Source organism: Narcine bancroftii, chromosome 1 (assembly GCF_036971445.1).
Source record: "Narcine bancroftii isolate sNarBan1 chromosome 1, sNarBan1.hap1, whole genome shotgun sequence".
Lineage (NCBI taxonomy): Eukaryota > Metazoa > Chordata > Chondrichthyes > Torpediniformes > Narcinidae > Narcine > Narcine bancroftii.
In genome coordinates this window covers 469,519,697-469,546,212 of record NC_091469.1, presented here as the reverse complement: position 1 = coordinate 469,546,212, position 26,516 = coordinate 469,519,697, and the positions used below count along the sequence as shown (strand labels likewise).

Below are 26,516 nucleotides of genomic sequence, written 5' to 3'. Positions count from 1 at the left end.
TATTTTGATTTCCATAAATCCTTGATTCACTTGAGTTGATATTTGTTTTGACATATTATGCATTTGACAAGCAATCCCTTCCAAAACAGTAAACACTGAATCCATTCCAGATTCCACCTCCACTTTTTGAGATCTACCTCCTTTAACTACAGGCTCCTCTTCCTGGACAAATTCCAATAGGGTAAGTTCCTCTTCTTCCTCAGTCATCGTAGGTCCTATAGCTGAACGACTGCAGGTCTGGAGACCTGATGCTAGCACCCCAACCTCTTCGGGACACCAGCATTCGGGCTCCCCCACAGCCCATACTTTATCCAGCAATTCTCGGACCCAGGATGCCCCACACAGGCCAGGCAAAGCCATCGGATGCGCAGAAGCATCCTCCGATGCTACATTGCGTGCCACTTTGCCGCCCAGCGAGATCACGGGTTTGCGGATTCCCTTGTCGGCCATGCCGCCCGGGCGCACGGATTCAAGTGAACATGGGTTGGCAACAGCCGAGCTCACCAAGGTGTTGGCGCCATCGTGCGGAGGCAGGATCGGCACCGGAGTCAAACTCGAACGGGCTGGAGTCCTCTGAGGCTTGGAGACTCCCAACGACGACTCCATGGATTCATCTATGCAGGTAGGCCTAATTTCTTCCGCACTTTTGTATGGTAATTTTTTTCTGAAGTTGAGGTTTAAATTTTTTTACATTAGATGCCATCATAAATCACTGTTATTTAAACAACCGTAAATATTGTTTTTAACCACTTTTATGCTTTTTAAAAACTAGGTATTTAGTGATCCAGCTGGTGAAAGGTGGAATACACTTCTTTCTTCTACGCCATCTTGCCACGCCCCCCTCTCTCACTATCCTTAGTCTGCACTACTAGCATTGGACGTGTATTATCTCTACCACCAAGGGCACTCCCCTTGTAAGCACCCATTATCATTCATTATTGTACTACTGAGTTTCTGTTAATAAAAGCCATGATATGTGTTTAACTACACAGCATTTGATCTCTTCATTATCTGGCACATCAATTTTATTAGTAGAACTCAAGCATGGATGCAGCACTCAAGCCAGAGCGGCTGGTGATTGACCCGTCTGCTCCATGGGACAAAGAAATCTTCAACCATTGGATTACCTGTTTCGATTACTACATGGCTCAGAACAATGTGATCAATGAGAGGATACAATGGGTCCACCTGAACTCCTTACTGGGTGAGATCCCTTTTGCTGTAACTCGAGGAGCTGCGACCCTGGCTATAGCCCGGGAATGACTGACCGCTTACTATGCGGCGCCACAGAATGTGATATTTGCCAGGCACCGGTTGCTGACTAGATGCCAGAAACCCGGGGAAAGTGATGCTGCCTATGCACTGTCTCTCGACTCATTGGCAAGCGAATGTGATGTCGAGGCAGTCACTGTGGAACAACACCACAATGCTTTGAAGCTAGATGCTTTTGTCAACGGAATCGGCTCCAGTTACATCTGTCAGTGGCTATTAGAAACAAAGCCTCTGATCTTTGGCCAAGCAGTCACCCTAGCCAAAACACTGAGATCCAGCAAAATTCTGGAAACTGAAAAGAAAACACCCAGGAGTGCTGGAACCCCGAGAGGGATGAAGGGACGAACACCTGGCAAGTGTTACTTCTGTAATAAGATCTGGCACCCCAGACAGAAGTGTCTGGCTCGATTCGCTACTTGCAGCCACTGTGGGAAATATGGCCACTTCATTAAAGCATGTAGGGTGAAAGATACTCCCACTGATAAGAAAAAGAAGAAAAGAACCAAGAGAATTCATTCGAGCCGCTGGCATGGAAGACTACTGCAAAGGGGAGGAATCTTCAGACAAGCCAGCTGAATCGACTTCAAGTGACAGCGAGGTGACATCAACACAAAATCCCCCTGTGACGGCTCAATTGTCTGTAAAGCTTGGGAGTTGGTACAGACTGGAACAGTCGACTATGAAGGGGGAGGTGAATGGTGAAACTGTCGATTGCTTAATAGACTCTGGTAGCACCAACAGCTACATTCATGAAAAAGTTGCTGAAGCCTTAAATTTGAAGAGGTATCCTACGAACCGACAGATATCGATGGCTTATAGTGAACTTAAAAAGACCATACGGAACAAGTGTAAGGTTACTTATCTTGCTGATGTATGGCTTTTCATAATGTCTGATCTCTGTGCTCCTGTGTTACTGCGGTTGGATATTCAATCTCAGATCAAAACTGTAGTGTTAAATTTTGATGGGCCGCTACCCACACTTACCATCCCCTGCACTGGTCACTGCGGTCTGTCCACACTAAAGATCAAAGCTTCCTCCCTGTTCAGTAATCTATCCCCCCGAGTGTCGACCGATTGCCTTTAAGAGCCGTTGTTGCAGCAAAGAGGACCGTGAGTTTATTAAGGCTGAGACACAGATACTACTTAAAGAGGGGGTCATTGAACCCAGAGGGAATCCATGGTGAGCCCAGGTGGTAGTGGTGAAAAACCACATTAAGAAATGACAATTAACTGTTACACTAACTTGGACGCCTACCCACTACCTCGTATCAATAAAATGGTTAATTAAATAGCACAATATAAAGTGTAATCGACTACCGACCTTAAGACAGCCTATCACCAAATCCCCATTAAAAAAAGCGAACGACCCTCTACGGCATTCGAGGCTAATGGGTGCTATACCAGTTTAGGAGGGTACCTTTTGGAGTCACTAACAGTGTGTCAGTGTTTCAGAGGGAGATGGATAAAATTGTTGGCACATATGAGTTACAGGGTACATTTCCCTATCTAATGTCATTATCTGTGGTAAGACCCAGCCCGAGCATGATAAAAACCTAAAAAGAACTACCCATTCTGGGCTACATTGTTCGCAAGGGCGAAATATGCCCTGATCCTGAAAGGATGGCACCTCTTAAGAGGTTGCCACCCTCAGACTCCGCAAAAGCTCGTTTTTTAATACTTTTTAAAAATTTTTCACGCTATTAACCATATCAACCAAAATATGTACAAACATTTCTCATTAAATTTACAGAGTGGTCTTTTCTCCCTTTTTTCCCCTTTTCCTCCCTTCCCTATACCCACCCCCCTCCAAAACCCATAAATATTCAAAATATACAATATAATAAAACCATAAAACAATATCTTCACACAATGGAAAATAAACAAGAAAAATATGTCATCTGTTTATTACACAATGAATCTAGTCATTTTGTCTTCTTATCATTTTCATTCTCATTCTAGGGGATGGAGGTCGTAGGCAAGCTCTCTCTGATATGTTCCATGTATAGTCCCAAAATTTGTTCAAACATTGTGACTTTATTTTTTAAATTATATGCTATTTTTTCCAATAGAATACATTTATTCATTTCCATGTACCATTGCTGTATACTAATGCTCTCTTCCATTTTCCAAGTAGATATTATACATTTTTTTGCTACTGCTAAGGCTATCATAATGAATTTATTTTGCACTTTATCCAATTTGAGGCCTAATTCTCTTCTTCTTATGTTACTTAAAAGAAATATCTCTGGTTTTCTTGGTATGTTATTTTTTGTAATTTTATTTAGTATCTCACTGTCAAAAGACAAAGGAGGAAAAACCCAACACCCAACCCCAACCAACCAATTTTCCCTTGCAACCACTGCAACCGTGTCTGCCTGTCCTGCATCGGATTTGTCAGCCACAAACGAGCCTGCAGCTGACGTGGACATTACCCCTCCATAAATCTTCATCCGCGAAGCCAAGCCAAAGAAAATTTAGTATCTGATATAGTTCTTCCCAAAACATATTCACTTTCGTACATGCCCAAATTGCATGTAATGTTGTTCCCATTTCCTTCTTACAGTGAAAACATCTATCTGATAATGTTGAATCCCATTTTTAATTTTCGAGGAGTGATATATACCCTGTGTAACCAATTATACTGTATCATGCATAACCTTGTGTTTAATGTATTCTTCATAGTTCCAGAACATAACTTTTCCCATATTTCATTTTTTATTTTTATGTTTAGATCCTTTTCCCACTTCTGCTTAGGTTTATAGTTTATTTCATTTTCCTTATCTTGCAGCTTAATCTGCATGTTGGTTATAAATCTTTTAATTACATATTCAAAGCTGCTTCCTTCAGGTAATATCAAGGTGTTTCCCAATTTATCCTTTAAATAAGCTTTCAATTGATGATATGCAAACATTGTACCATGAGTTATTCCATATTTGTACTTCAACTGTTCAAATGTTAAAAAATTATTTCCCAAAAAACAATTTCTATTCTTTTGATTCCTTTTCTCTCCCATTCTCTAAAGGAAAGGTTGTCTATTGTAAAAGGGATTAGCGGATTTTGCGTCAATAATAATTTTTATATTTGATCATTCATTTTTTCCTTTCTCAGTGAATCTTCTTCCATATATTGAGTAAATGATGCAGTACTGGTGAGTTTTTATATTGCACCAGCTTTCATCCCACTTATAAAGTATATGTTCCGGTACCTTCTCCCCTATTTTATCTAGTTCTATCTTAGTCCAGTTTGGTTTTTCCCTTGTCTGGTAAAAATCTGATAAATACCTTAATTGTGCGGCTCTATAATAATTTCTAAAATTTGGTAACTGCAAACCACCTTTATTATACCTCTTTGCTAATTTATCTAATGCTACCCTTGGTTTCCTCCGTTTCCACAGAACTTCCTTATTATTCTCTTTAGTTCATTAAAGAATTTTTCTGTTAAAGGAATTGGTAACATTTGAAGTAAGTATTGTATCCTTGGGAGCACATTCATTTTAATGCAGATTACCCTCCCTATCAACATTAGCGGTAATTCTTTCCAATGTTCTAAGTCTTCCTGCAATTTCTTTATTAGTGGCTGATAATTTAGTTTGTACAAGTGGCTTAAGTTATTATCTAACCTGATTCCTAGGTATCGGATTGCCTGTGCTTGCCATTTAAATGGTGATTCTTTTTTAAATTCCGTATAGTCTGCGTTACTCATTGGCATCACTTCACTTTTATTTGCATTGATCTCGTACCCCGATATTTCTCCATATTCCTTCAATTTCTTATGTAATTCTTTTACTGATACCTCTGGTACTGTTAGGTATACTATGATGTCTTCTGCAAATAAGCTTATTTTATACTCCTTTTCCTTTATTTTTATCCCTTTTATTTTATTTTCTATTCTTATCAGTTCTGCCAAAGGTTCTATTGATAAGGTGAACAATGAGGTGGATAGTAGACATCTCTATCTAGTTGACCTACTTAATTTAAAGTGACTCGATACATATCCATTTACTGCTACCTTCGCCAATGGTCTATTATACAATGCTTTAATCCAATTTATATATTTTTCTGGTAGATTGAACTTCTGTAATACTTTAAATAAGTAGTTCCACTCTACTCTGTCAAAGGCTTTTTCTGTGTCTAGAGCAACAGCCACTGTTGGTTTCTTATTTCCTTGAACAGTGTGGATAAAATTAATAAGCTTACAGACATTGTCCGCTTTTTGTCTTTTCTTAATAAATCTAGTTTGATCTTGTTATACTATTTTAGGTACACAATCGGCCAATCTCTTAGCTAATAATTTTGCTATTATCTTAAAGTCTGAGTTAAGTTGAGATATTGGTCTACATGATGCTGATGTTAATGGGTCCTTCCCCATCTTTGGTATTACTGTAATTATTACTGTCTTACATGAATTTGGCAAGTTTTGTGTTTCCTCTATCTGGTTCATTACTTCCAGGAGAGGAGGAATTAATAACTCTTTAAATGTTTTATAGAATTCTATGGGAAATCCTTCTCAATTTGATACAATTGTTCATAAAATTTGTTAAAATTTTCATTAATCTCTGTTGGGTTATATGTAATTTGTTTGTCTTTTTTCGTTGATGCCAGTATTGTTCTTTTAGCTGGTTCTGTTTTAAGTTGCCAGGCTAATATTTTATGTGTTTTTCTCCCAGTTCGTAATACTTTTGCTTTGTTTTCATTATGTTCTTCTCCACCTTGTACATTTGTAATGTTTCATATTTAATTTTTTTGAATGCCAATTCTCTCTTTTTTGTTATATCATCCCTTTATACTAATTCCTTTTCTGTACTTACTATCTCCTTTCCAACTGCTCTATTTCCCGATTTTAATCCTTTTTCATCTCAGTCACATAACTTATTATCTGCCCTCCAATGAAGGCTTTCATTGCGTCCCATAATATAAATTTGTCTTTCATTGATTCTGTGTTTATTTCAAAATATGTTTTAATTTGGTATTCAATGAACTCCTTAAATTCCTTTCTTTTAAGTTTAACCTCCATCTATATGTTCTTGGTGGGATGTCCTCCAGTTCTATTGCTAATAATAGGGGTGAATGATCTGATAGTAGTCTAGCTTTATACCCAGTTTTCCTAACTCTCCCTTGAATATGGGCTGACAACAAAAACATATCAATCCTTGAGTAAGTTTTGTGCCTACTTGAATAATATTTAAATTCCTTCTCTCTTGGGTGTTGCCTCCTCCATATATCCATGTTTCATTTCCTGCATTGATTTAACCATAAATTTGGCTACTTTATTCTTTTTATTTGACTTTTGTCCAGTTTTATCCAACATTGGGTCCAAATTAAGGTTAAAATCCCCTCCTATCAATATATTTCCTTGTGTGTCTGCAATCTTCAAAAACATATCCTGCATAAACTTTTGATCCTCCTCGCTAGGCATATATATTGAGCAAATTCCAAAATTCTGAGTATATCTGACACTTTTATCATTGCATACCTCCCTGCCAGATCTATTATTTCCTCCTCTATTTTGATTGGTACTTTTTTATTAACTAGTATGTCTACACCTCTAGCTTTTGAGTTATAGGATGCTGCTGTAACGTGTCCTACCCAGTCTCTCTTTAGTTTGTTATGTTCCGCTTCATTTAGATGTGTTTCTATTTTTTCTTCTTCAATAAATTTAGTAGCCTCTTCCTTTTAATTTGGTTATGTATTCCATTAATGTTTATAGTCATATAGTTCAACATGGCCATCTTATATCTTGCATGCACCTCTTTTCCACTTCTTTGCCACCTCATTCCCCCTTTTCCCCATTTTCATCTCTTAGTTTTCTCTTATTACACTTAATGTACAACAACACATCTAAGACATAAAGTACCCCTGCAGTTCCCACATCCACTCATACCTTAACCCCAAAAGTTCCCCCCCTCTCTGAGTTGCCCCATATCCCTTGCCGGGCAACCACAACTCCCCTTTTCATTTGGATTGCGATCTTGTTCGCAGCGTCAACTAATTTTGCAGTGATGGTTATTCCCCCTCTACCCAGCCCTCTCCAGAAAACACTTTTTTTAACATATATAACAAAGCTCTCTCTCTCTTCTTTTTCCCCCTTACTCTCTTCCTTCCCTTCTCTTTTCCCTCTTTAGTTCTTTACATGTACATTGTTTTTACATCTTTATATATACTTTATCAACTCTTTCATTCTTGTTACATCTCTTCTGTCTTGCAAACATTCTGCAAACTCTTGCGCTTTCTCTGGATCCGCAAACAGTCTGTTTTGCTCCCCGGGTATAAATATTTTAAGCACGGCTGGATGTCTTAACATGAATTTGTAACCTTTTTTCCATAAAATTGATTTCGCTATATTAAACTCCTTCCTCCTCTTTAAGAGTTCAAAACTTATGTCTGGGTAAAAAAATATCTTTTGACCCTTGCATTCCAATGGTTTATTATCTTCTCTAACTTTATTCCTTTCCCGTTCCATATATTTTCTCTTGTGTATTTCAAAAATGTTATTAAGATGGATCTTGGATTTTGATGTGCCTGTGGTTTCGGAGCTAATGCTTTGTGTGCCCTTTCTACTTCCATTTCTTCCTGCTTTTCTGTCATTTCCAGGACCTTCAGGATCCATCCTTTTATAAATTCCTTCATGTCTGTGCCTTCTTCACCCTCCCTCAGGCCCACTATTTTTATGTTTTTATGTTGTTCTGCCTACTAAACTTTTCCAACATATCAATTTTCTGAGATAACAACTCTTGTGTCTCCTTAATTTTTTTGTCACTTTCTTCCAATTCTACAGCCATTTCCTATTCTTCCACATTCTCTACTCTTTTCCCTATTTCTGTCATTACCAGTTCTAACCTTTGCATTTTATCTTCTGTTCTTTTCATTTTCCTTTTAATTGCATTAAATTCTAATGAAAACCATTATTTTAGTGATCTCATTTGTTCTTCAAAAAAAAACTTTATCTATATACTGTTCAACAGTTTTACCTTTTATTTCTCTTTGTCCATCAGTTTTATCTTCTTTTCCTCTGTGAAGATCTTGGTCTTCTTCCTCTTCTTCTGTGTCTGTACCTGTGTTTGTGTATTCTTCTTCTCTTCTTTGTGTCTGTCTCTCTTCTGTTTTCCCTGATGAGCTGCTTGTATCCCTTTGTCTGGCTTCTTGCTGGGCCTCTTGTTGTATCTTTATCTTCTATTTCTTATATTTTATTTTATTTTTGTTATGCTTTGCTTTTTCCTAACTTTTTTCCTATTTTCCTGGAGCGGGCTGGTTTTCCCGACTGGCCACTACTCCATCACGTGACTCCTCCCTCTGCAAAAGCTCTTAAGAGGTGTATGGGATTCTTTCCCTACTATTGCAAATGGGTACATGACTACGCTATAAAGGCACGCCCCGTTTTTGACACAGAATCTTTCCCTCTCTCTCCCACAGCCCTGAAAGTTTTCGAGAGAATTAAAACTGATATTGCCAAAGCTGCACTCTCGTCCACAAAAGAGGATGTCCCTTTCCAATTGGAAACCGATGCCTCAGATTGTGCTTTAGCAGAAACCCTTAACCAGAAAGGCAGACCAGTGGCATTTTTCTCCCGCATACTACACGGGAACATCCTGCCATTGAAAAAGAATCCCAGGCATATACAGTACATTAAACCCATTAAACAATGTCATCACACAATGAAAATAAACAAGAAAATTGTGTCATCTACTTTTACACCCTGGATCAGTTCATTTCGTCTTCTTCTCCTTCTGTCATTTTAGGGGGTGGAGGTCCGCGGTAGGACTTCTCTGTTGTGTTCCATTTACGGTTACCAAATTTGTTTGAATACTGTGATGTTATTTCTTAAATTATATGTTATTTTTTTTCCAATGGAATACATTTATTCATTTCTATGTACCATTGCTGTACTCTGAGGCTATCTTGTGATTTCCAGGTTGACATAAAACATTTTTTTGCTGCAGCTAAGGCTATCATAATAAATTTATTTTTGTGCTCCATCCAAATCGTGTCCAAGTTCTTTACTTCTTATATTACTTAGAAGAAAGATCTCTGGATTTTTTGGTATGTTGCTTTTTGTGATTTTATTTAATACCTGGTTTAGATCTTCCCAAAACTTTACCACTTTCTCACATGCCCAAATTGCATGTACTGTTGTTCCCATTTCCTTCTTACAACAAAAACATCTATCTGATACTGTTGGGTCCCATTTATTTAACTTTTGGGGCCTGTGTAATCAATTATATTGTATCATGCGTAACCTCGTGTTTATTGTATTTCTCATAGTTCCGGAGCATAGCTTTTCCCATGTTTCATTCTTTATCTTTATGTTTAGATCTTGTTCCCACTTTTGTTTTGTATATGTTGAACGTTTAGTGGGTGGGGAGGGGGGTGAGAAGGAGGGAGGGAAGGGAGTGGAGAAAAATGGGAGAAAATGATACTGTGTATATTCAAGAGGGAAATGTTTGTGTATATTTTGGTCAATTTGGCTCATAGTGTGAAAAATTTTTTTAAATTTAAAAAAAGGGAAAAGAAGCCCAGGCTATTATTGAAGCTGTACGCTACGGGAGACACTTGCTAGCTGGTAGAAAATTCACCCTGGTCACTGATCAGAAATCTGTAGATTACATGTTCAACACTAAACACAAAAGTAAAATTAAAAATGATAAGATGGTTCGTTGGTGAATCGAACTTGCAACTTACAAATACAACCTGGCAAGTTAAATCATCCCTCTGGAAACACTGTCACGAGCTGGTGCCAGTGCCCATCTCAAAGGACTAAAGGAGATTCATAGCAGACTATACCACCCAGGAGTCACAAGTTTCTTCCACCATATAAGGACCAACTGCCTTCCATACTCCCTGGAAGAAGTCAGAAAACTGACTAGAAGCTGTCTTGTTTGCGCAGAATGCAAGCCACCGTATTTTAAAACTCCGGGGCCACTCTCTTCAAAGCGACCCGACCATTTGAAAGGATCAGTTTAGATTTTAAAGGACCGTTACCTTCTAACAACAAAAATGTGTTTTTCCTTAATGTAATTGACGAATATTCAATATTTACTTTCGTGATACCCTGCCCTGATGTCTCAACGACGTCTGTCATTAAGAAACTTGACCAAATCTTTAGTATTTTTAGTTTTCCCAGCTAGATTCATACAGATAGAGGCTCAGCATTCATGAGAACAGAGCTCCGTCGGGCTCTGTTATACAAGGGGATTGTCACCATGAGCTACAACCCCCAAGGCAATGGGCCGGTCGAAAGGGCTAACGCCACAGTCTGGAAGACTTTTAAGACCCATGGTTACCCTGTTACTTGGTGGCAGGAGGTGCTGCCTGAGGCACTACATTCCATTTGGTCTCTACTATGTCCTGCAACAAATCAAACACCTCATGAATGTATGTTTGCTTTTCCTAGGAAATCAGGAACTGGGGTGGACTGGCCAGCCTGGTTATCTGAACTTGGAACTGTGCTGCTAAAAAGACATGCATGGCCACGCAAAATGGGCCCTCTAGTCCGGCCAGTTCAACTGCTGCACTCTAATCTCAATTATGCCTACATTAGATTTCCAGACGGTAGCACGGACACAGTACCCCTAAGAGATCTAGCCACACCTGTTCACCCCCTCCGCATGCCCCCACTCAGGGTGATATTGAGAGGTTGGACGCACCACCCAACATACCTCCTCAAAGGGATGCGGTCCTAACTGACCTATTGGGTGTACCTGACCCGTGTCTCCAACCTGGATGAAGGGACACAGAATTAGTAGATGGACAGAGGTATGATTTGGAATTCACTTCCTCTGTAAGTAATGGAAACAGTGTCAATCAGTGCTTTCAAAAGGAGTTTAGATTGCCTTTGAGAGAGAACAACCAGATAAGCTTAATGAAATGAGCAGCAGGGAGTGGAATGGGAGATACTGCATGGGCACAACCCCTTCCTTTTGCCTTCATTCATATGTATTGAGTGAGTAGATGGGTCCATTCCTCTTGTTGAAGGATTTTATTCAAGCCATTAAGTTGGAACGTTCAGAGGTTGGACAGAACACAAATCCTTGATTCTTCTTACAAAGAGTCCTTAAAATGACTACAAAAAGGAATAAGTTCTCCACACAGAAGAAGCATAAAATGAAAGGATAAAATTACTGTATTATGGCAGCTCTGTTAATATGTTACCACTTGAGTCAAGAGGAACTCTTGCAGGAACTGCATTAAAAGGTATATGATCATTTTGCTCAGCTAGAAAGGGCTACATGAAAAGACAACACAGAACATAATTGAGAAAGATAGAATGAGACAGATGCTGTCCACAGTTATTATTGGATCGCAAGATAAAGTAATAGATGACGGGCTTTGAAGTGTAATCAGAATGCCTTTTCTTTCAGATGACGTGACCGCCAGGTCAATTAGGTTTAAAGTATAGCAGTGCACAGCTATTGATTCATCAGATTTGAAGACTTGCACTAAATGACTTCAGATTGGGAGAAGGGAGAAGGAATGGGGAATGTGATTGAAGTGGAGAACAATATTTTCTGCGTACAAGGCTGGGAGCAAGATTATCTCCTGTGTAAGCCTAGTGCTGCCAGTGTGTGCATCCGATTATGACAAGATCCTCCCAATTCGTTATCCAGAGACATCTTAAAGAAAGATTTCATATAATTATACACATGGAATCAGGCCCTTTGGCCCAAATGTTCATGCTAATTGCATTATCCTTTGTTTGCCTATTTCTCTCTAAATCTTACCCATCCATGTCTGATAAAGGTAATTGTACCTACCTCACCACATCTTCTATATACCCATCACCCTCTGAGTGAAAAATCACTTGTACCTTGTGTCTCCTTTAAATCTTTTCCTCACCTTACATCTTCAGCCTCAAATTTAAATTTAGACATACAGCACAGTGTAGAGCTCATCGAAAGAACCAAAGACTTGTTGATCCAAACCAAGGCTTTTATTAGCAAAAGACAGGAGCTCTTCACAGGTGGCCGACCAGTCCGGAATGATCCGACCTGGCTAGGGACACAACCCTTTAAGGCCCAGACAATAGGTGTGGCTTAGCTCTCAGCCAATTGCTATAAGCACAGTCTAGATACAGTAACTATATACACTATGTACATTGGTGATAGATCTCTACTATCACACACAGTTACAAGCTATTTCGGCCTACGAGCCCATGCTGCCCAATTACACCCACCCCATACATTTCAAAAGGTGGGAGGAAACTGGAGTCCCCAGGGAAAACCCACGCAGACATGGGGAGAATGTATCAACTCATTACAGACAGCACAGGATTCAAGTACTGTAACAGCGTTGCGATAACCGCTTTGCTAATTGTGCACCCACATGGGAAATAGATTATGACTGTCTACCTGAATCATGCCTCGTAATTTTATAAACCTCTATCAGGGCACTACTCAGCCTTCTTCATTCCAAGAAAAACAGTCCCAGCATATTGAATTTCTCCTTATTACTCAAACCTTCTAGTCCAAGTATAATTTCTGTGAACATTTTTCTGCAGCTTTCTATGGAAGGAGAATTCAATTCATACAGCACCTTTCCAATCACCAGGGTGTCCCAAAGCACCTTGCAGCTAATTAAGTTCTTTCCAAGCATTAAAATGGAGTGACAGCTAACTTGTAAATATTAAATTCACATAAACAGCACAGACCAATATCCATTTTTGTAATTTTAAGGAAGAAATAAATATTGACCTGTATAGAAGGAAATCCTTCCCTCCTCCCCTCTAAACAGGGTTATGGGATCATTTACATCAAGTTAATGCAAAATATAACTCCAGACCAATTCGCCCAACTGTTCAAAGCTCAGGATTTCACCATAAAATTGGAGTCGAATCCAAATCAGTGTTGTTCTCTATTCCTTTCTCTTTTAGGCTGATTCAGCTCCATTCCTCACATCAGGGAGTGCCACATTCTAACCTGACCCTAGGAAAAGTTTTCCTCCAAATTCTATGCTTTCCAAATTTGCTCTCATTGTACAATTGCAGGCCAAAGATCCTCATAGACCACAATCAAGCAACTGCTTCATAATATTACAGCATACTTAGAAAAATCCTCCTCTGGTTCCAAAAATTATCAAGTCGGGTCAAATCAAGTCAATTTACCATCATCAGATTGTACAAGTACAACCTGATGAACAAGCATTTCTCCGGTCTTTGGTGCACAACATGCAGATGCACAAACAGACATAACACACATAAAGACAAACCATACATATGCAGAACAAGTATTTCATCAATACAATAAATAAATATGTATTGTTTTGTACATATGAAAGTCTCAGATGTTTAGAGTAGTTCCTTTGGTCGTTCAGCATTCTCACTTCCCGTGGGAAGAAGCTGTTCCTCAGCCTGGTGGTGCTGGCTCTGATCCTCCTGGATCTCTTCCCCGATGGGAGCAGCTGAAAAATGCTGTGTGTAGGGTGGAAGGGTCCTCAATGATTTTGTGCACTCTCTTCAAACAACAATCCCAGTAGATCACAATGATAATGGGGTGTGGGGTTGGTGGGAGACTCCCATGATCCTCTCTGCCACTTTTACGGTCCTGTAGATTGACCATTGATCCATTTCTCTGCAGCAGCTATATCACACTGTGATGCATCCAGCCAGGACGCTCTCTATAGAGCTCCTATAGAAGTTTGACATAATAGTAGCCAGTAGCCTTGCCCACTTCAGCCTTCTCAGGAAGTGCAGTGGCTCCTGCGCCTTCCTGACTAGTGAGGAGATGTTGAGTGTCCACAATACGTCACTAGTTAAGTGAACGCTAAGGAGTTCTCCACTCTCTCAGCTACAGAGTTGTTGATATGTAATGGAAGCTAGTCATTCCTGGTCCTCCTGATGTCCACAATCATCTCCTTCATCTTGTCCACGTTGAGACTCAGGTTGTTACTCCCACACCATTTCAGAAGATTTTCCACCTCTTCTCTGTAGTGTGACTCATTGTTGCTGATGAGGCCAATATATTCTGATTCTGAGACAGGTCATCACTGACTAAATAAATTTATCCAACATGATAGATAACACTAAATAATCAAGAGCTGCTTGAACACCTTCTAATTTCCCTCAAGAGACCTTCTGTTCAAATAACTTTAAGGTTTATAAATCTCTCAAATAAAGGCTCCCTTTTTTTTAACCACCAATGCAGATCACAGACATCAAGATATGGGCTATTCACCATCTGATCCATGAACAATGAATGAGATGCGACATCATGAGTGATGTCAGTTTGTCATGGACATAAGTATAATCTCCAGATGCATTGAAATTCATACTTGCTGTATCCACACATAAGGTACACCAAGTCAAGAAGGGTTGATATTGTGATGGCCATATTGACAGTTCCAAAATACATTGGGAAGTGGTTCACCATCTGGGTTCCAAAGAATTAATTAGCATGGACTCATTTCCTAAAAATGCATGGATGATAGTGAGCATTTTCTTAAATTTGTTAATAATCACTTTTATGAAGCGGGAGAAGCTAGCCGGCGTGGGGGGAGGGGGCGTTTATTTCCTGCACACTGTTGTCTCTGTTAAGTGATGGTGCATTTGAACAGCTAGTCTGTGTGCCAAAGTGCAGTCCAGTTAGGAGTTGCAAATTGCACATCTTGCAGCAATGAAGGAACATTGACAATAGATTTGCAAGTGAAGCCTTGGACATAGTGGTACTACCTTTTTCCTGCAAGTGGTGGAGGTTTGAGGTTTGGAAAATGGTCCGCAGATGGTAAATTATGGCTGTATCATTTCCAGACAGATAATCTGATGTAACTTTCTGAACAAATTAACTGTATTGTTTTACACCCTTTGCGGATATCTGGGGAGATGGAGAAGCTTTGGAAAGTCAGGAAGTAAGCTTCTTCTCATAGGTTACTCAATTCCTTGGGTGACAGGACCATTTGAGCTTCTGAATAATCCACAGGTTGTGTATTGATGTTACAAACACCAAGGTGGGAGTGGGGGATTGGGTTTGTTTCTGTCAGCTGGTGTAGTTTCACAAGTTTGTATCTTGAAGCAAAAGCTTTTTGTAGGTCCAAGAGATTAAAGGTGGCGAGAAAAGAGGTGTGCTACACGTAGAATGGTGCCACCTTCATTAGTGTTGCGGAATATCCAGCTTTTAAGTCCATCAAATGTACATAAACTCCATTTGAGTTCCTAGGTAAGTCCTCCTGTGGCTTTTGGCATCTGCTCTCTGACTCCTGAATTCTGTTCTGTAACATTACACTCAACACTTTCTTATATTTTTGCATTACGTATTTTACTTAAGAGAGTAAAACAATTGGAAACATATAGGCACAGAGGAGACCAGCTGGCCAGGACAAGGAGTCCAAGAGGAAGAAGAAGGAGGAGAAGGGGTTTTCAATGGGGTTGGAGAATACTGGTGGAAGAATCGGGATTTGTGGAGCAATCCATGTTACACAGGCAAGTCTCCTGAACTCTTCCTCTGCTACACTGACAACTATGTGGGTGCTGCCCTCATGCACCCATGATGAGCTCATCAACTTCACCATTGCTATATAACGGCACTACTTGATTTGTTGAGTTTCTCCAGCATTTGTGTGTTTTTCACTTCACCCAGACCTCAAATTCACTTAGTCCATCTCCGGCAACACTCTCCTCTTTCTTGGTCTCTTTGTCTTTATCTTGGGAGACAAACTATCAACTGACATTTTCTACAAACCTACCAACTCCCACAATTACCTCGATCTCACTTCTTCACACCCAGTCCCCGTAAGGATTCTATTATTTTCTTTCTGTCACATCTTCTCCCAAGAAGACGTCTTCTCTTCCAGACCATCTGAGATGTCCTCTTCCTTCAAAAAACGTGGCTTCCCCTCTACCACTTTCAACTCAGCCCTTATCTGCATCATTTCCTGCACATCTGCCCTGGCCCTTTCTTTCCCTAGATGCAACAAGAACAGGATTTCTCCTTGTCCTCACCTGCCACCCTACCAGCCACTGGTTCCAATATTCAAGATCCACAATTCCTTTATTGTCATGTAATAAAGACACTACAATATTACATGGAAATTGTTTACGTCTGCCGTAAGGCAGAGAGATTCACCATCGGCAGAAATTGTGTGAAGAGCCTCTTGCAGTCAAAGAAAGAGAAGCAAAAGAGAGGCCCCTCAGAGCCTCCAAGTGCCCATGGATTTTCCTCCAACACTGCAGCAGCCCCTGCAGCCACGAAGAGTCCAGTCTAAACCACCAGCAGCCTGAGCTCCAGATCTGAACCTGCAATACAATCAGGAAAAGATAAGGAGTCCCCTCACCACCCTCTCGCGTCCTGGTTCCAGTACCTGGTACCCCTTTAGCCAGTCTTGAGCTAGTCTCCAGCTGTCTGCCACCTGTGTGAATCCCTTGACCTCAGTCGTCAGCAGCCCACAGCTGGGGCAGGTTTCTTGCCTCGAGTCTTCAACAGCCCACTGTCTGTGCGCTCTACAGCCGCAGAAACCCTCATTGGTCCGCCGCTATGCTCACCATCCCATGGGTTGTTTCTTCTGCCTCTCCTTCTCAAATGGGGATGTTCTCCCTGTTTTCTGGTGTCCAGCGCCAGTCCTCTGCTTCCCCGGAGTCTGTAACCCCGCGTGACGGCTGCTGATCACAGGCACCACCATCTTAGGCACTGACCCCCATGGTGACAAAATGTTTAAATAAAACCACTGTTGGCTCCAATAAGAAGCCATTTAAAGCCTGTATAGAGATGGCGACAGTTGGGCAGGGCAGTTGGACCCCACGGGAGCACTGTGTCTCCACTCCCTGCTCTCCACAGGTCTGCACCAGTGATAGCGCCACCATTACAGAAGTTCCGCCAGCGCCACTATTATCCTGCACAATTTTGTCAACTACAACACGATCCCATCACCAGGTGCATCTTCCCCTCTCTGCCTTCCACAGGGACTGCTCCCTCTGTGTTCCCCCTTGTTCACTCATCCCTTCCCACTAATCGTTCCTTTGGCACTTTCCCTTGTGTCAACTGGATGTGCCACACTTGTTCATACACCTCCTCCCTCACTACCATTCAGGGCCCCAAACAGTCCTTCCAAGCGAAGCAACACTTGTGAATCCGTAGGTCACCTACTGCATCCAGTACTCCCATTGTGGCCTTCTCTATATCGGAGAGACTGTACATAGACTGGAAAATTGCTTCGCTGAGCACCTTCGGTCTATCCACATCCATGACAGGGATGTCCCAGTGGCCAACCATTTCAATACTGCATCTCCTCCCATGCTGACATGTCTGTCCATATCTTCATGCACTGCCAAACCGGGACACAAATAGAGAAGCAATACCTAATATTCTTTCTGGGCACTCTCCAACCAGATGGGATTAACATCAACTCCTCTGGTTTCTTTTTGAAATGGGAACAACAATTCATGCAATCTGGACATGTGAGAAAGTAAAAAAATTTTGGGAAGATCTAAATCAGATATTAAATAAAATAACAGAAAACAATATACCAAAGAATCCAGAGATCTTCCTCCTAAGTAACATAAAAAATAAAGAATTTGGAATTGATTTGGAGGATGCACAAAAAAGATTTGTTAAGATAGCTCTAGCCGTAGCAAAAAAATGTATTATGTCAACCTGGAAATTGGAAGATAATTTGAAAATACAACAATGGTATATAGAAATGAATAAATGTATTCCATTAGAAAAAATAACATATAGTTTAAGAAATAATATTGAAATATTCGAACAAATATGGGAGCCTTACATTAAATACAATAGCGAAAACCTACCGGGGACAATTATTACCTAAGTTAACGGAAGGAAAAGGAAATGAAAAGAATGGACTCAGTAGAATTTCTGGTGTATTTTTATTGAATGACAACATTGTCTGACTGGTTTAATGTATCCTAGATTGTATACCTTAAATGGACGGGAGGGGAGAGGTAGGGAGGGTGGGATGGGAGGAGGGAGAGGGGGGGAAATGGCACTGTATATGTGTGAAAAGGAAAAAGTGTGTACCATGGTTAATGTGATTTATGGTGTGAAAAATAAAAAATTTAAAAAAAAAACTCCTCTGGTTTCTTTTTGACACCCCCCCTCCCCCACCATCCTCCTTTATCCCTCTGTCTACTTTCCTCCAGGTCTCCACCCCACTTCTCTCTGCATTAATAGAGCTATCCCCCCTGTACCTCTTGTGCCCTCTCTCCCTTCCCCACTAGTATCTCTTGCCTGTGGGCCTGTGCTGCTCCCCTTGCTCAATTCTATTCAGGCATCTGCATACATTTTGCTCATACCTTGATACAGGGTTCAGGCCCAAAACATTGGTTATGTATCTTTATCTTTGCTATATAACACTGTGTGGTTTCTCCAGCATTAGACTGAGTTGACTGGATAGCATACAAAACAAAGCATTTTACTGTATCCCAGTACATGTGACAATGAACAACTCAATTCAATTCGAATTAGTTCGGGATGGGAACCACACATGCAAGTAAATCATTCTTCCATTGATAGAATAATTAAGTCATGTAGCATAGAACCAGGCCCTTTGATCCAACGTATCCATGCCGACCAAGTTGATTTCTGTCTGCATTTGGTCCACATTCTTTGAAACCCTTGCTACCCATAACAAACTTTTTTTTTTAATTTTGAATTGAATGCTTGACACGTACTGAAATACAATTAAAACCATCGTTTTGCTTGGTATGCAGATAGGTCAACTCATTATGAAGCGCTACGTAGATAGTACAGGTGATGCAATAATAAAAAAATGCAGGGTGCGGTGAAAGGTGTTCTGCAAGGATAAGTACTTGGGCCCCAGGTAGTCACAATCTTTATCAGTGGCTGAGGAAACTATTATCTTATTTCAAAGTTTGCCACTGAAAAATTTCCCAGTGAGATTTAGAGTAGAAGGATGTAAAGACGTTTCACAAAATGGACAAGCTGAGTGGACGGGAAAGTGCATACATGGCAGGTTCAAAATTATGCATTACAGTCGAAGTAACCGCTTCAGTGTACAAGATAGGAGTTGTTTTTTTTTCAAATGGCAAGAGATTGCGAGGGAATGACTTGAATGCTTCTACAGAGAAGGGGGCCCCATGAATCTTGAGCAAAGTCCTAAGGGGGCCATACCCCAAAAAAGGTTGAGAACAGCTGTTCTAAGCAACTTAGCTGACCTTGTAGACGACACTGAAAGCCAACTTGCAGGGGCAGCAAAGATTAAGAGGGAAAATTATATTCAAAAGATGATTTCAGTACAGGAATGAAGATGTCTTACTGCAATTATATGGAATAATGGTGACACCACACCTGGAGCACCAGGTAAAATTTCAATCTCTATACCTAAAAAGGGATCTTTGGCTTGGCTTCGCGGACGAAGATTTATGGAGGGGGTAAAAGTCCACGTCAGCTGCAGGCTCGTTTGTGGCTGACAAGTCCGATGCGGGACAGGCAGACACGGTTGCAACGGCTGCAGGGGAAAATTGGTTGGTTGGGGTTGGGTGTTGGGTTTTTCCTCCTTTGCCTTTTGTCAGTGAGGTGGGCTCTGCGGTCTTCTTCAAAGGAGGTTGCTGCCCGCCAAACTGTGAGGGGCCAAGATGCACGGTTTGAGGCGATATCAGCCCACTGGCGGTGGTCAATGTGGCAGGCACCAAGAGATTTCTTTAGGCAGTCCTTGTACCTTTTCTTTGGTGCACCTCTGTCACGGTGGCCAGTGGAGAGCTCGCCATATAACACGATCTTGGGAAGGCGATGGTCCTCCATTCTGGAGACGTGACCCATCCAGCGCAGCTGGATCTTCAGCAGCGTGGACTCGATGCTGTCGACCTCTGCCATCTCGAGTACTTCGACGTTAGGGATGAAAGCGCTCCAATGGATGTTGAGGATGGTGCGGAGACAACGCTGGTGGAAGCGTTCTAGGAGCCGTAGGTGATGCCGGTAGAGGACCCATGATTCGGAGCCGAACAGGAGTGTGGGTATGACAACGGCTCTGTATACGCTTATCTTTGTGAGGTTTTTCAGTTGGTTGTTTTTCCAGACTCTTTTGTGTAGTCTTCCAAAGGCGCTATTTGCCTTGGCGAGTCTGTTGTCTATCTCATTGTCGATCCTTGCATCTGATGAAATGGTGCAGCCGAGATAGGTAAACTGGTTGACCGTTTTGAGTTTTGTGTGCCCGATGGAGATGTGGTGGGGCTGGTAGTCATGGTGGGGAGCTGGCTGATGGAGGACCTCAGTTTTCTTCAGGCTGACTTCCAGGCCAAACATTTTGGCAGTTTCCGCAAAGCAGGACGTCAAGCGCAAAAGAGCTGGCTCTGAATGGGCAACTAAAGCGGCATCGTCTGCAAAGAGTAGTTCACGGACAAGTTTCTCTTGTGTCTTGGTGTGAGCTTGCAGGCGCCTCAGATTGAAGAGACTGCCATCCGTGCGGTACCGGATGTAAACAGCGTCTTCACTGTTGGGGTCTTTCATGGCTTGGTTCAGCATCATGCTGAAGAAGATTGAAAAGAGGGTTGGTGCGAGAACACAGCCTTGCTTCACGCCATTGTTAATGGAGAAGGGTTCAGAGAGCTCATTGCTGTATCTGACCCGACCTTGTTGGTTTTCGTGCAGTTGGATAATCATGTTGAGGAATTTGGGGGACATCCGATGCGCTCTAGTTGATCTCCATCCTCAACCGATGGTCAGAACACTTCCAATCTCTTTTCAGTGCCAACCGCTCAGTCCAAGATTCCGCCCTGCTCCAGCTCCCTCAACAGCCCCTAAGGCTAGAGCTGGATGAGGTCCTCACCCTGGATGAGACATATAAGGCAATCGAACAACTGAAAAGTGGCAAAGCAGCAGGTATGGATGGAATCCCCCCAGAGGTCTGGAAGGCTGGCGGCAAAACTCTGCATGCCAAACTGCATGAGTTTTTCAAGCTTTGTTGGGACCAAGGAAAACTGCCTCAGGATCTTCGTGATGCCACCATCATCACCCTGTACAAAAACAAAGGCGAGAAATCAGACTGCTCAAACTACAGGGGAATCACGTTGCTCTCCATTGCAGGCAAAATCTTCGCTAGGATTCTACTAAATAGAATAATACCTAGTGTCGCCAAGAATATTCTCCCAGAATCACAGTGCGGCTTTCGCGCAAACAGAGGAACTACTGACATGGTCTTTGCCCTCAGACAGCTCCAAGAAAAGTGCAGAGAACAAAACAAAGGACTCTACATCACCTTTGTTGACCTCACCAAAGCCTTCGACACCGTGAGCAGGAAAGGGTTTTGGCAAATACTAGAGTGAATCGGATGTCCCCCAAAGTTCCTCAACATGATTATCCAACTAAAAAGGGATACACTTACTCTAAAGGAGGTGCAATAGTGATTGACTGGACTGGTTTGCTGGAAAGATGGAGCAAAACTGATCTATGGTCTTTGGAGTTGACGTCAATGAGAGATCACATTGAAACAAACAATTTACTTGCATGTGTGGTTCCCATCCCAAACTAATTTGAATGGAATTGAATTACAATGCACAAAAGGGTTAAGGTAAAGAACTTAAGTGGGAATAGATTACAGGGAAATATGTGGGGAAATAGAATTGATAGGAATGTTCTTAGAGCCAGCACAGACTCGATGGGGTGATTGATCTCTTTTGGTATCAAAAGTAAATATAAAAGGGTCTATCTTTAACCATAACAGTTGGTAATCCTATTACAACTAGAACTGAGTGTTACGTCCAAAGCATAAGCCATGCACCAAGCATCCCAACAGCAGAAAGCATCATTCAACTTTTCCTGCATTATCCTAATATTCTATTTGCATTGACTGCTCGTTCAAATACAATAAATCCTTTGAAATTCTCCAAGCTTGAGAACTGTTTGCTTCACAGCAGATTAGTAGTCTGTACTGATGCTTATATGTTTGCATAGATGCAAACCGTTATCTGAATAGCAACACACTGCCATGGCACTAAATCACACGTCATTGAAAATTTTGCTCAACGAATAAGTACGTATCCACAGCATGGCCATCACTCCTCACTATTATCTTGTGGTAACAATGAGTCAAGCTGCCTTAATATTTGAAGAGCTTCTTTCATCCTTTCTCACAAGGATCCATGAGGTAGGTTTAGGAAAACAAGACATCAGCACCAGAAATAAAAAGAACAGAAATGTTCCACCATGGGGTAGATTTTTATTTGACCTCCTTCTTTGCAAGTCTCCATTCTCATGCTCTGTATGAGTCCTGGATCGAGTGACTGCTTCAAGCAGGATTGCACATTTAAGGAGATGCACCAAATAGTAATGAAGGTGGCTTTTTTTCCAGATTCAAACACCAGGAAGGCAGTAAAACAAAAAGATGGAAATATTGAACGAGTTAGATTGTTTCTGTGGGAAGCGTTTGTGTCTGAAGACCATTCATCAGAACTGCAGAGATGACAGTCAATTAATACAGTTAAAAGTGAGATCCTGAAACATATTTCATTTCCAGGATATATTTCTTTCCTGAAAAGTCCTGATAAAACATAGAACATTACAGCACAGTATAAGCCCTTCAGTCTATATTGCACTAGCCTTTGTAAACATTCTAATTTTTCCTACCTCACACCCATAACCCTCTATTTTTCTTACATCCATATGCTTATCTAATAGTCTTTTTAATGTCCCTGTTGTACCAGGTTTCAACACCATCACTGGCAAAACATTCCAGGTACCCACCACTCACTGCATAAAAAAATAGCTCTGACATCTCCCCTAAACTTTCCTCCATTCTCATTAAACAGATGTCCTCTGGTATTTCCGATGGACACCCCAGGTAAGAGGTTCTAGCTGTCTACACTATCTAAGCCCCTCATGATCACATATACCTCTATTAAGTCACTTCTCATCATTCATCACTCCAAAGAGAAAAGCCCTAGCTCTGTCGACCTTGCTTCATAGGACATGTTCTCCAATCCAGGCATATCCTGGTGAATCTCCTCTGCGTCCTCTCAAAAGCATTTAGATCCTTCCTGTAATGAAGCGACCAGAATTGAATGCAATATTCCAAGTGTGGTCTAACTAGAGTTTTATAGAGCTGATCCCAGGTCTCAATCCAAAATATCAAGCATCCCTTTGCTCCACAAATGCTGCCTGGCTCATAAAAAGTTCCTGCAGAAAGTCGACTTTTCTCCTGTTTTCTTTTTTAATATTTTTATCGATTTTACACAAATAAACAACCCTACAAAAGCTTGATTGAAAGCACAATAATAATGACAGATTACATAACTCAACAAAATATTAAAGCACATAGAGTACATCTATAATACAAAACATCAAAAAAAATTGACTATTTTATTTAAAATTTTTAAATATACATGCATTCAAATATATTTCAAAATACAGTTATAATAATATATTGAGTATCAAATACATGATGACAATACCCCAACATCCCCTCCCCCCACTCCCTTAGAGTCCCAAGAAAAGATGAAGAAAAGAAAGAAAATAGCATCCATAGTAAAGTGTTAGAATAGACAAAAGGGAAAGAAAGAATTGAAAATAAGAAAGAGAATGGACAGCTGAAAGTGTTAACATCCATCTAGTCTAAAATTCACATCTATTTCATTATTAATGGGATTCCGTGCAGGTCTTAGAGGCTAAGAAGAACATTTAGAAATCTAAAAACAAAAATTTAATCCTCTTTTTTGTAGGTACGGGTGCTAAATTTGCAAAAAAAAAATATTTTTTTCTTGAGAGGAACACAATTGTACATTTTCCCATTCCATCGTTCCAAACTTCGATGTGAATCAGATTTCCAAGCAACTGCAATACACTTTCTGGCCACTGCTAGTGCAATTGTAACAAATTCTATCTGCTATCTAGTTAATTTCAATTTAGGTCTTATCCCTATTATATAACCTAATAAAAATAATCCTGGATTTTGTGGAAATTGGTCTCCTGTAATTTATTCTAAAATTTTTCCTAATTCCAGTCAAATAAGACCATGTTTTTTTTTTTTAAAATGATTTCTTGCACCATGAATCGTATCAGTAACAACATTCACAAATTATCATCACTAATATATACACAGTGACATTTCCTCTTCCCCCCTTTCCCCTTTTCATCCCTCCCCCTCCCCATCCTCCTTCAAAAACCAATAAATAATAAAACACATAAAACAAAGAAATAACAAAAAGCAAAGAAGTCGTATCATCCACTTTTACATGTTTAAATCTTATCGTGCTCATAATCTTGTCGTTTTACAAGATGGAGGTCTGTGGTTGGCATTCTCTAACATATTTTATGTATGGTTCCCAAATTGTTTGAATAATGTATATTTGTCATTCAGATTGTATGTCATTTTTTCTAATGGATACACTTGTTCATTTCTGTATACCACTGTTGTATTTTAAGGCTTGCTTCCATTTTCCAGGTTGTCATAATACACTTTTTTGCTACTGTGAGCCCTATCATAATCAATCTTTTTTGGGCTCTGTCTAATTTTAGTCCTAATTTTTTGTCTCTTATATTATTTCACAGAATTTTTTTGGATCTTTTTTATATATTTTTTTGTGATTTTGTTTATTATTAGGTTTAGGTCTTCCCAGAAAGTTTTCACTTTTGAATATGTCCAAATTGCATGTAACGTTGTTCCAGTCTCTAGCTTACAGTGAAAGCATCGATCTGATGCTGTTGGGTACCACTCTTTTATCTAATCTATGTAGCCAGTTATATTGTATCATACGTAATCTAGTATATATCGTGTTCCTCATTGTTCCTATACATAACTCCTCCTATGTTGTAAAAAATTATATTGTACCAGTCTATATCTTATGTTTATTGTATTAGTCATACAACCTCAACAATAATCAGCCCAATTCTTCTCATCTATTATCATATTGAAGCCTATCTCCAGTCTTTGTCTAGATTTAGGGATCCCTGGTTTAATGGTCCTCACTTGAAGCAAATGATAAATTGCCAAAATAAATTTCTTTGTATTTCCCTTTCTTATTTGAGACTCTATAGCACTAAGGTAGATACATTGTTGGGTCCAGCTTATCACTTAAGGACACTGATTTGAAAATAGCAAAATATATTATTAAGAATACCATAGTTATTCTTAAGTTGTTCAAATGACATCAATTGCCCTTGCTCATAATAGTTTCTAATATATCTGATCCCTTTACAAGACCAAATTTAAAAAAATTGATTATCTAATGTACAAGGTAGGAGTCTGGTATGAGTCAAGGGAGCTTTAAGAGATAAATTATGCATTATTCCAATTTCTGCATTTATATTATGCCAAATTTTAATCAAATGTTTCAATAAAGCAATATCTCTTTCCACAGTCATTCATTTCCACATCACATTTATATATAAAATCTTCTGCTTTTCACTCTTCTATTTTTACCCAAGCAGATTTCCTCCCTCTTCAAAAAAGGAGGGAAGAAATTTCATTTGAGCTGCCTTATAGTAATTTTTAAAATTTGGGAGTTGTAAAGCTCTCGATTCATATTTCCATATTAATTTTTCTATAGAGACTCTGGACATTTTGCCCTTCCGTTAAAAAATTGTAATATATTTATTTAACACGAAAGAATTTTTGAGGTGTATGATAATGAAACACTTTGGTTGTAAAATAAAGAACCAAATAGATGGAAGAAATGTAAAGTAAGCAGGAGCATCTGACTGGTGCTGTTACACCAGTTTTCAAAATCTGTCGTCTCTACTTCTCTCCAGCACTTGTTTCCTTTTTAAGAATAGCTTTGTGCATGATAGATAGTGTTCAACGAATCTTATAGCATTTTTTGAGGAAGTTACCAAGAAAATAAATGAAGGAAAGGCTGTGGATTTTGTCTATGTGGACTTTAGTAAGGCCTTTGACAAGGCCATACATTGGAGGTTAATTTAGAAGATTCAGACACTAGGTATCCATGGATACAAAATTGGCTGAATGGGAGAAACCAGAGAGTGTTAGTGGATTTCTCAGCCTGGAGGTCTGTGATTAGTGGTGTGCCTCAGGGATCAGTTGCTGGGACCATTGTTGTTTGTTGTCCATATCAATGATCTGGATGATAATGTGGACAATTGGATCAGAAAGTTTGCTGATGACACTAAGATTGGAGGTGCTATGTACAGTGAGGAAGGCCTTCAAAGCTTGCAGAGGGATCTGGACCAACTGGAAAATGGACCAGAAAATTGCAGACGAAATTTAATGTAGACAAGTGTGAGGTGCTGCATTTTGGAAGGACAAACCAAAGTAGGATTTAGATAGTAAATGGATGGGAACTGGGGAGTGCAGAAGAACAAAGGGATCTGGGAATATAGATACATAATTCTCTGATAT

At 40.2% G+C, this 26,516-nt stretch overlaps 1 protein-coding gene across 1 annotated transcript in view; it reads right to left on the bottom strand.

Moving 5' to 3' along the window:
- Positions 1-26,516, bottom strand: part of ptprn2 (protein tyrosine phosphatase receptor type N2) — a 1,138,884-nt gene that overhangs the window by 791,213 nt on the left and 321,155 nt on the right. The gene's annotated exons all lie outside the window — the stretch shown is intronic.